This window comes from Sprattus sprattus, assembly GCF_963457725.1.
Source record: "Sprattus sprattus genome assembly, chromosome: 2".
Lineage (NCBI taxonomy): Eukaryota > Metazoa > Chordata > Actinopteri > Clupeiformes > Clupeidae > Sprattus > Sprattus sprattus.
In genome coordinates, this window is record NC_137921.1 from 14,737,160 (window position 1) to 14,749,309 (window position 12,150).

Here is a 12,150-nt window from a genome sequence, read left to right on the forward strand (position 1 = left end):
AAATAAACTCTTTCTAGAAATGAAAACATATCTTTCCAGTAAGAAAAAAATACAACAATATTTAACAATATTTCCAGTCAGAAGAAAATGAACAGGCCCTCTCTGACCAAATGAACACAGTGTCACAAAAATATTGACTGAGTGGGTGTGGGTCCAGTTTCAAGTTCAATTCAAGTTTAAAGATGCTTTATTTGAGCATGATCATGAACCATATAATTTATCATTTGACAACATGAGCTCTTGAGCAGTGTGTTCCCTTCAAAGAGGAAAGAGCAAGAAGCCACTGAAGGTGCTGTGATTATCAGAATTATCATAGAGCCTTAAGCCTACAGGGAGTCGCAGGTTAACTACATCTCCCACCTCCAACTGAAGAGTCACACCACTGGAAACATAAGAGAAATATGAAGGGGTATTTTCCTCGTGCAAATACATGACCTGCTCTCCATTCTTAAACATTTTGATTTGCAACCAGTGGTAGGGGGCATCCATGACTGTGAATCTAAAATAGTAGACTCCCCTGACTGGAGCTGTGAAGTAGCCGGTCACGTTGCTGTAGGCCTGTCCAACATTGGTGATGATGTTAGTGAAGATCAAGTTCAGCTCAGTGGTCCCAGAGTCTATGAATCCTGAATTAGTCAGACCTGCTGAGAATGCCACCTTGGGTCTCTGTGTTATCTCTTTCTCCAGATTCACTACTTCAGTCTCAGTGGCTTGTGCTGCATGTTCCATTTTGAGTTTCTCCACCTCAGTCTCACTGGCAGACAGTCTGGCAGTCTGTGCTGCAGCTTCCTTCCTCAGATTCATTACTTCAGTTTCTCTTGCAGCCAGTCTGGTCTTCACAGCGGACATCTCTGTGTCTTGGGCACCATTTTTAGCCTCTATTTTGTGCAGCAGATCTCTCTGAGTGAATCTCAGGGTCACCCTCAGCTCCACTACCATGTCTCTGAGTTCACTGAGCTCATCAGAGACGTCCAGCTGGGGTAGGTGCTGCAGCAGCAGCAGCCCCAGTGCTCTGGCTCTCTGTGTGAACTTCAGTCTGAGCTCCACACATGGAAAGCAGCAGCACCAGCAGTGTGATGACAGCCCCGAGCTTCAACATCTCTCCCTCTCTGCCACACATCAGTTTTGTGGTAGCAGTAGTAGTATTTGCAATAGTAGTTGAAGAAGACTGGTAGTCTCTCTCATGATACACCCTCTTTTATATGCCTCAGTTACTCATTATGTAAGACATTTCATGATTTTGAGGTTAAATAAAGTCCAGGGACACTGATCAGAATAGAGATTGTAGATTTTCCAGGGCATATCTGGTTATCAGTGTTGTGGCAAATACAAACCTGTCACCCCGGATGTAGGACAGGTGGGGCTTCATATTCTGTTCATCTGAGGCTGCAATGTCATACCAGAGAGGAGGGAAATCTCTAGAAACATATAGACTTAAAAAGAAAATGTTTTGAACTGGATGTAAAAAAAAAAAAAAGATATTTTTTGAGTATGGTTAATTGTTTGGGGCGTTTCTTCCTGCCTGTCAATCATGTATCCTAGCTAAGAAGGCATGCAGGCATGTGTTAGGAGCAGCAGAGGGGGAGGGACGCTGAGCCTCAAAACAGCAAGCCAACGGCCAAGTCCACTGACTACAGTGTACTATTGGTATGTGTCAGAGCGTTATCAGACAAAACATTTGATCACTTGGCCATTCGTCCTTGGGCACTGAGCAAAATTAGAAAGTGGACAAATACAATGTTCTTAATGGACTCTGTACACCTGTTACAGATCACACAGGGGGAAAAACTCTAATATCCTCATGCAACCCCACTCTGCTATTGTACAGTACTGTGCAAAAGTTTTAGGCAGGTGTGAAAAAATGCTGTAAACTAAGAATGCTTTCAAAAATGGAAGTGTTAACAGTTTATTTTCATCAAGTCTTCATAAATTAACAAAATGCAGTGAAGGAACAGAAGAAAATTCTAAATTAAATCAATATTTGGTGTGACCACCCTTTGCCTTCAAAATAGCATCAATTCTTCCAGATACACTTGCGCAGTTTTTGAAGGAACACGGCTGGTAAATTGTTCCAAACATCTTAAAGAACTAACCACAGATCTTCTGTGGATGTAGGCTTCCTAAAATTCTTCTGTCTCTTCATGTAAACCCAGACAGACTCGATGATGTAGAGATTAGGGCTCTGTGGGGGTCATACCATCACTTGCAGGACTTTCTGTTCTTCTTTAAGCTGAAGATAGTTGTTAATGACATTGGCTGTATGTTTGGGGTTATGTTCCTGCTGCAGAATACATTTGGTGCCAATCATACGCCTCCCTGATGGTATTGCATGATGGATTAGTATCTGCCTGTATTTCTCAGCATTGAGGACACCATTCATCCTGACCAAATCTCCAACTCCACTTGCAGAAATGCAGCCCCAAACTGGAAAGGAACCTCTACCATGCTTCACTGTTGCCTGCAGACTCTCATTATTGTACCTCTCTCCAGCCTCCAGCGAACAACCTGCCTTCTTCTACAGCCAAATATTTCTAATTTTGACTCATCAGTCCAGAGCACCTTCTGCCATGTTTCTGCACCCTAGTTTCTATGTTTACGTGCTTAGTTCAGTCACTTGGCCTTGTTTCCTTGTCGGGGTAGAGCTTTTTGGCTGCAACTCTTCCATGAAGACCACTTCTGGCCAGACTTCCCCGGACAGTAAATGTCTGTACCTGGGTACCACTGGTTTCTGCCAGTTCTGAGCTGATGCCACTGCTTGAAATCTTCCGATTTCGAAGGTAAATAAGCTTGATGTGTTTTTCATCAGCTGCATTAAGTTTCCTTGGCTGAACATTGCGTCTACGATCCTCAACGTCTTCTTCAAAAGAGCTGGAACTGCACATTTTGAAACCCCTGTCTGCTTTGAAATCTTTGTCTGGGAGAGACCCTGCTGATGCAGTATAACTACGTTGTGTGTTGTTGCTGTGCTCAGTCTTACCATGTAAATGGATAAAAAATAAACATTTATTGTTTACATTTTTCAAAGCATTCTTAGTTCATAGCATTTTTTCACACCTGCCTAAAACTTTTGCACAGTACTGTATAACCATTCGTTTTGAGGAATAAAAAGTTAGGTGGTTTGTCAAGACAGTTTTATCTCTGAGCCTTAAGACCCCACCTCTCCCACCCAAAGAGAGGCACTATTGGTCTGTGTCAGAGCGTTATCAGACGAAACACTTGAATACTCTTTAACATCACTCCCTCTCTGCACGCTCAGTCGTAGTAATATTAGTAGCAGTTCCTGCAGTACTTTATGAGACTCTGTGAACACCCTCTTTCATATGTTATTTAGCGATTATTTATAGAGGTACCGATATGGACCACCATCATCCCTGTGCCCAAGAACACCAAAGCCATCTGCATGAATGACTATCGCCCGGTAACACTGACCTCTGTCATAGTGCTTCGAGCGGCTAGTTAAATCCTTCATCTGCTCCTCGCTGTCTCCCACCCTGGACCCTATGCAGTTTGCATACTGGTCCAATAGGTCTACTGACGATGCCATCGCCCTGACTATGCACACCGCCCTCTCCCACCTGGAACAAAGGAAATACATATGTGAGAATGCTGTTCATTGATTATAGTTCTGCATTCGATACCATCATCCCCTCCAGACTCCTTTCCAAACTCATAGACCTGGGACTAAGCACTTCCCTAGGCAGGTGGATCTTTGACTTCCTGACAGGGAGGCCACAGGTGGTGAGAATCGGTGACCGCACCTCATCCACAGTGTTCACCAACACAGGCACCCCCCAGGGCTGTGTGCTCAGCCCTCTCCTGTTCTCCTTGTTCACGCATGACTGTGCGGCTATGCACAGTTCAAATCTCATCGTGAAGTTTGCTGACGACACAACCATTGTGGGCCTCATCACTGACAATGACGAGTCAGCCTACAGAGAGGAGCAACACGGTTACAGGTTAATAACCTCTCTCTTAACATCAGCAAAACTAAAGAGATGATTGTGGCAGGAGGAAGAGCATGCATCCCTATACATCAACAGATCCGTTGTGGAAAAGGTCAGTTGCTTCAGGTTCCTCGGGGTGAACATCAGCAGTGATCTCACATGGTCTGCTCACACGGACAAGGTGGTGAAAGCGGCCCGGAATCGCCTCTTCTTCCTGAGGAAACTGAAGAAGTTTGGTATGGAATCAGTCATCCTCACTAACTTTTACAGGTGTACTATAGAGAGCATCCTGACTGGTTGCATCACAGTGTGGTACAGGAGCTGCACAGCCAAGGACCGTATAAGGTCCTACGCAGTGTGGTCAGGTCTGCGGAGTTCATCATAGGCAGGAAGCTCCCAGTCCTGCAGGACATCTTCCACACACGATGCATCAGAAAAGCTGGCAGGATCCTTTAAGACTGGTACCATCCGTCCTTTAGACTTTTTTCCCCTTTGCCTTCTGGTAGGCGCTACCGAAGTATTCGGTATATTAGGTTAGTATAGGTTATTATATGTGTATTATATGTTTAGCAGATTGTATATTTACTTTGTATATTTAGTAGATTCATCATATGTTTATTTTATGTGTAATTTCTGTTCAGTGTACTGTTTTGTTTTGTTATGTTATTTTATGTAATGCTATGGTAGGTTGTTGTGCGGTGTCTTTTTCCTAAGAATTTCAGTGCCCAGCCCAGTGTTTTTCTGTGCATCTGACAAATAAATACTTGAACTTGATATGGTGATTTGTCCAGGACGTATATGGTTGTTCAGTTATCAGTGTTTGAAAGGGGGAAAGTGCAAACCTGTCACCCCTTTCACTCCTTCGTCTCTATTCCTTCTGTGAGGATCTAGTTCTTCTCACCAAAGACAAATAGTCACAAATAATTACAAAAATTGTAGAAGAGGAAAAATAAATAAGCAAAATAGATCTTTGGGTGAGTTGGAATATATGGAGTTATATTCTGGAGGTCCAGGGAAACTGACTACATTTAGTCAATATAGATAATTCATGTGGATTTATTTTTCAACAGAACTTTTTCGGGCTATCCCAGTTACTTATTTTAGTTAAACTTACCCTCTCGGTTTGGTGAAGAGGTCAACTGAGTTGTCATCCGACTGATGTTTCCCCCAGCCGCTGGTCGACAGACTTGTTGACTTCTGCTTATTGCTGCTAGGGCAGCGTAGACATAGTTAATGTTATTATAGCGAATCAGATCAAGCCCAACACTTCAGTCTTAAGAACGACCCTTAGTTCTTCTGATCACTATTACTTGTGACTCTACCAAGATGGCCAACATATTACGCCAGCATATGACTCCCAGTTTCTATATGATGCGCAACTTCCGTCTGTTCGTCCTCTTTCAACTCTGTGCGTGGTGTGAGATGGGAAGCCAAGATGAGGTGGGATTCATCTGTTACGGGCTCGCTCTTCTCCCTCAAGGGGAGCAGTGTCCCTTGTTTGGCCCCTGTACGACTGCACCTTCTTCCCTGACCACCAGTCTCCACCACTCTTTCAGATATAATTGACCTGTCCGTATGTGATCAGACTAATGACCACATATCTAAAAACTGACAATATTTACTCAATGTAGATAGTTTGACTTAGATTAGACTAAATGTAATTTTTATTTGTTTGTATCAATACCAATCTATTATCATGTACTACCTCCAGCCATCTCACTCTGCTGTTTCTGCCATAATCAGCAGGTGAATTAATCTAACATTCAGAAGAGTCACATTTGTAATTGTGTAAAGAGAATATAGTGTATTCATTTAAACAAAAGTAGCTTCACCAGTACCAGGAGGTGTGTCTGTCTGCCAGTCTCCTATATCCAAACCCAGGCGGCATGGAGTGGGGTGGGCCTTGAAGAGAGGGGATGCTGGGTTTCAAAACATCCAAACTCTGCCAGATCCACTGATTATAGTTAAGCACTGATATGTGGAGGCCGTTATAAGACAGAAAGCTTGATTTCTTTCAGAATGGAATATATTCATGGCCACTAATCAAACAAAAAAGAGCGGTAACACTTTCAATGAAGCCTGTCTCAGTGCCCTCCACAATTATTGGCACCCTTAGGGAATATGAGCAAAACAGGCTTTGAAAAAATGTGTCTTTGCTGTTTATCCTCTTGGTCATTCACTCAAAGATTTCACAAAAATCTTACCTTTTCATTGAAGTAAAATTATTGGAAGAAAGAAAAAATGTTGACATTAAATAAATATTATTCTCCAAAACATGTGTGCCACAATGATTGGCACCCCTAGAGAATCTTTTAATTCAAATCTTTAGCTTAAGTATATTTCCAGTCATGTTTTACATTTTTAAGTTCATCAGTTTGATTAGGAAGTCTAAAAGTGGTCAACCAAGACTTCCTGTTTCACTGAAGTTTACATAAATATGAGGTTACAAAGGCCGAATTCCCTTAGCCTTACTTTGGGAAAGACCCAATAACACAGTGACGTTGTGTGACGAAAGGTTGTTGAGCTGCACAAATCAGGAAATGGATATTATAAAATCTCTAAACAGTTGAAAATACCCATTTCCACTATCATGGAAATAATCAAAAAGTTTAAAGCAAAAGGAGATGAATCAGCCTGGAAGAAGACGTGTGTGTACATTGACCCCATGCACCGTTAGACTGGCAAAAGGATCTCCAAGGATGACAGCAGGAGAATCGCAGCTAATCGCTAATCTAGGTATTTCCCCAAGACCTACATTTAAATTTGCATCATTTGAAGTCCTCGTACTTCATCTTATGCGTCCAAACTCAAAAGCCACTAACCCGGTCACTCTTGTGACACTATATAGACCACCAGGTCCCTATACTGAATTTTTATCCGAATTTTCCGATTTCCTATCCGCCCTGATTGTAAATTCTGATAAAATCCTGATAGTGGGAGATTTTAATATCCATATGGATAATGAAAATAATAGCCTTACAATTGCATTCCAATCACTGATAGACTCTATTGGGTTCTCACAACATGTAAACACACCAACTCACAACCATAATCATATCATTGACCTTGTATTAACGCATGGCCTCGAAATTGACCGCCCTATAGTTCTACCCCAAAATACTACCCTCTCAGATCACCACTTAATTACATTCAACATGAAATTAGAACTCCGTCCAACATCGGAAAAAACCCACTTCTACAGCCGTTGTCTATCCGACAGGACTGCTGCTGAATTCATAGCAAAACTACCCTTCGCCCTCACCTCAGCTTCTACTGCTGGCAAAGTAAATGGCATATGCACTCCCCCACCTCATATCGACCTACTAAATGAAGGCGTCATACATGCGCTGCACTCAACCCTTGACGCTGTTGCACCACTAAAAAAGAAAATAAGAAAACTGAAAAAACTGGCCCCATGGTACACTGATCAGACTCGTGCACTTAAACAAACCACACGAAAACTAGAAAAAAAATGGTACTCCACCAAACTTGAGGTATTCTTCCTGGCATGGAAGGATAGTCTTCTAAGCTATAAACGAGTACTCTCTGAGGCGAAATCAGCTTACTATTCTTCATTGATTGATAGTAATAAAAACAACCCAAAGTTCCTATTTAACACTATTTGTAGGCTAACAAAAAACCACAACACAATCGAACATCCGGTTCCCATAATCTTTAGTGGTAATGATTTCATGACCTTTTTCAATGATAAAATCCTTAAAATAAGAGAACAAATTCATAGTTTCCTCCCCCTCTGTGATCCTGCACCCATTCCCAAATGCGCCATGGCAACACCCCCTCAACCAGGTGCTCTCCTTGAATTCTTCAAACCCATGGACCTCCCTGAACTAAACTCCTTGATCCTCTCATCTAAATCATCAACGTGCTTACTAGACCCTATCCCCACAAAATGACTTAAACATGCACTTCCCTTATTAAGTGAGACATTACTTAATGTAATGAACAACTCTCAAATTTCAGGATATGTCCCACAATCATTCAAAATAGCAGTGATAAAACCTTCTCAAAAAAAACCTAACCTTGATCCCGATAATCTTGCTAACTATAGACCCATATCTAACCTCCCTTTCTTGTCAAAAATACTTGAAAAACTAGTAGCTAAGCAACTTACTTCCTTTCTACAACAAAATAAAATCGAAGAAACCTTCCAATCAGGTTTTAGGGCCCACCACAGCACTGAAACGGCCTCAGTCAAAGTCTTGAATGACCTACTAATCGCATCTGATCAAGGGTGCACCTCAATAGCAGTTCTCCTAGACCTTAGTGTTGCTTTCGACACTATAGTTCATCATATCCTGTTACAGAGACTTGAACATCATGTTGGCATCAAAGGCTGTGCCCTATCTTGGTTTAGATCTGACCTCTCTGATCGCCATCAATTTGTTCATGTCCATGAGAAGTCGTCAAATCGCACCAGAGTAAGCTACGGTGTTCCACAAGGCTCTGTCCTTGGACCACTGCTCTTTTCCCTTTATATGCTACCCTTAGGTGCTGTCATAAGGAAACATTGCTATGTTCTACCAACTCTACCTATCCATGAAACCTGATGAAATCTTACATCTACCCAAGATAGAAGCTTGCCTCCATGATGTTAAATCTTGGATGGCTAACAACTTCCTGCTCCTCAACTCTGATAAAACTGAGGTTATGCTTGTAGGCCCCGATCAACTGAGAACCTCACTATCTACCCTTCTACCCACACTCAATGGCTTCCCAACACCCAACACTAACATCAAAAACCTTGGTGTAACTATCAACCAAGACCTCCTAGTTGACCCACACATAAAACAGATCTCAAAGACATAATTTTTTCATTTACGCAATATTGCCAAAATTAGAAAGGTCCTATCCCTCCAAGATGCAGAAAAACTAATCCACGCATTTATTACTTCCCGCCTCGATTATTGTAATGCTCTCCTGTCCGGATGCAGCATCAACACAATGAAGAGCCTCCAACTTATACAGAACGCTGCTGCTCGTACACTCACCAGAACTAAAAAAAAAAATATGAACACATTGGTACTTGCTTCCTTGCATTGGCTCCCCGTCAAAAGTAGAATCGACTTCAAAGTACTCCTGCTAACATATAAAGCCCTAAATGACCTGGCTCCAAGCTACCTCAAGGAATTAGTCGTCCCCTATTGCCCTCCAAGGCTGCTCCGTTCCCAGAGTACAGGCCTCCTGGTAATCCCAAGAATATCAAAAACCACAATAGGAGGTAGAGCCTTTAGCTACCAAGCCCCTCTCCTCTGGAACAATCTCCCTGCCTCTGTCAGAGATGCAGACACCGTGCCTATATTCATATCAAGACTTAAGACATTCCTCTTTAGTGCATCCTTTAGCCAAAAGTAATCGCGCCAACAAACTAATCACCTGCTGTACTAGCCACCCAGACATATCCGAACACAATTAATGTTTGAATAAAAATCAAAATTAAAATATTACTTGCAATTAAGTACCGCAACATCAAATGTGTTTCCTGTTTGCCGAGTGGATGCATGTACGGCCCCGGCAAACAGAACACAACAGAAAACAAAATGCTCAATGCCAGCAAAACTATACTTATCTAAGTACCGACACATGCAACAGGCAAACCGACACTTAGGTGACATGTCCCTGGTTGGTGAAATGTTTCATCTGTGTGTTTGTTTGTGCTGATTGCTGACTGACAGACCTGCAGATTGATTCGTCATTTCCTGTTTGTTAGATGGATCAGGAGGAGCCTCCTGGGCCTGATGACTCCCCTCCTCAGCTCGCCCCGAAACGCCCCTGCAGACCGGCTCCAGAGCAACACCAGCATCGCCCTCGCCGCCCTGCTCCCCATCCTGGGCCCTCAACACAGTCATCATCCCCTCGACGACTTCTCCCGCTTGATGTGACAACCACCACTCTGGTCATCGGCAGCTCCATGGTCCGAGATGTCCACATCCCCCCTTCAACAAGCGGCCCCTGCAAGGTCCACTGCCTCCCCGGAGCCAGGGTCTGTGACATTCAGCGTAGACTCCCCAGCATCCTCGCTGGTTACACCAAGCATGTCCCAATCGCTGATGGAAATGGAAATATTGCTCCTCACCCCCACCACTCCTCATCTACGCATATGGACAGCTGAACTCCACCCACTTTCTTCCTTTTCTTACCCTACTAATCAAGACCATCTCCCCATGGCACGCTGCTGTAGTCTCTCCACCTGGTCTACCTGGAGAAACCCTCGGCCAATTACACCCACCGCCACTGCATTGCCGTACACTCACTCTACCCCATACCCTATGCTAGCATTTATATACAATATACATTATTGCCACCACTGAAATGTTTCTCTGTTCCTACGTCCCTTACCCCTGTAACAGTTACCCTATTAGTACAGTAAACCGGTCTTGCCTGTATCATGTATTTTACCACCGGATGTCTGTGTATATACTATGTCCCGTGACCAAATGCTGGCTGTGTACAACCCCTGTTGCCCCCGGCCGACCTCAAGCAGATGGGTCACCCCTTATGTGCCGTGGTTCTGCTTAAGGTTTCTTCCTGCCTAACAGGGAGTTTTTTCTTGCCCCTGTTGCCATTGTGCATGCACTAAGGGGGTCTAGGCTCTGGGCTCTGTTAAGCGCCTAGAGGCAATTGTATTGTTATGGCGCTATACAAATAAAATTGAATTGAAAACTACCATCAGACGGCACCTTCATCACCACAAGTTGTTATGGAGGGTTGCCAGAAAAAAGCCTCTGCTGTCAATCAACAACAAACTAAAGCGCCTACAGTTTGCCAAAGGTAATCAGACTTTCAATTGGACCAAGTTATATGGTCAGATAAGACCAAAATAAGGCTTTTTTGGCAACAAACATCAAAGGTGGGTTTGGCGTAGACAGAAAGATAGCCAAACAGAAAAGCACCTCATACCCTGAAGTATGGTGGCGGATCTTTGATGTTGTGGGCCCTGGCAATTTGGTTAGGATACATGGTATCATGGACTCCATCAATTACCAAGAGAACAGCCCCCTCCAGGAACCTTAAAATGGGCAATGGTTGGACCTTTCAGCAGGACAATGATGCAAAGCACACCTCAAAATCAAAACAAAAATGGTTCACCGACCGCAGAATAAAGGTTTTTGCCATGGCCATCACAGTCCCCTGCCCAAATCCCATAGAAAATCTGTGGGATGAGCTGAAGCTGAGTCTTCAAGCGTTGACCTCAGAATCTGAAGGATCTAGAGAGATACTGTAGGTAGGAATTGTCTCAGATCCTGTGCCATGTATTCACCAACCTCATCACGCATTATAGGAGAAGACCCAGAGCTGTTATCTTGGCAAAGTAGGCTGCACAAAACAGTAAATTAAGGGGTGCCAATAATTGTGGCACACCTGTTTTGGAGAATAATATTTATTTAATGTAAAAAAAATAATAATAATAATAATTGTAGAGGGCACTGTAAGGGCATTTTAAGGGGAATAATAATGTCTTATAAAGTAGCTCTATAAGTCATTGTAGCACTCATTATAATGTACAATATCTTCACAGCCACCTTCATGATATGTGTCAGTTAAATATAAATGGTTATAATTTAAGACAGAATAATGCATTATGAATATGTGATCATTAGTCTGTGTATCAAAACTCAAGCTCCCTATTTGCCGCGGCCGCGCCAGTCTGTGACCTTCTGACCTATCTTGTCACGTCACTAACCTAGCTAACAAAGAAAGTACAATTAAATATATTTTTCTTTATTTTTATATCAACTGTGGAAACACAGCCAAGACAATAAGACCATAGTATGCATGCCATGTTTTTTGGGGGGGTGGGGGCCACGTGAGCCGCCCCCTGTGAGGCCAACACTTACCACTCTTTGGTAAACCTGAGTATAATGCTTTAATTACAGCTTATCCTACAGTTCATGTGGCTTTATTTTTCAACAGAACCTTTTTCGGGCTAACCTGTTATTTCATGAAAAATCACAGCTAGTTACTTAGTTTAGTTAAACTTACCCTCTCGGTTTGGTGAAGAGGTCAACTGAGTTGTCATCCAACTGATGTTTCCCGCTCCTGCTGGTCGTCAGACTTGTCGCCTTCTGCCCAATTATTAGGCCAGGCAAAGAATCCCATTTTTTGAGACAAAAATAGAATTAATTGTAAAATAATTGTTTTCAGCATAGATCATTTCTATGAGGTGTCCAGAACATAATTCTAAAAA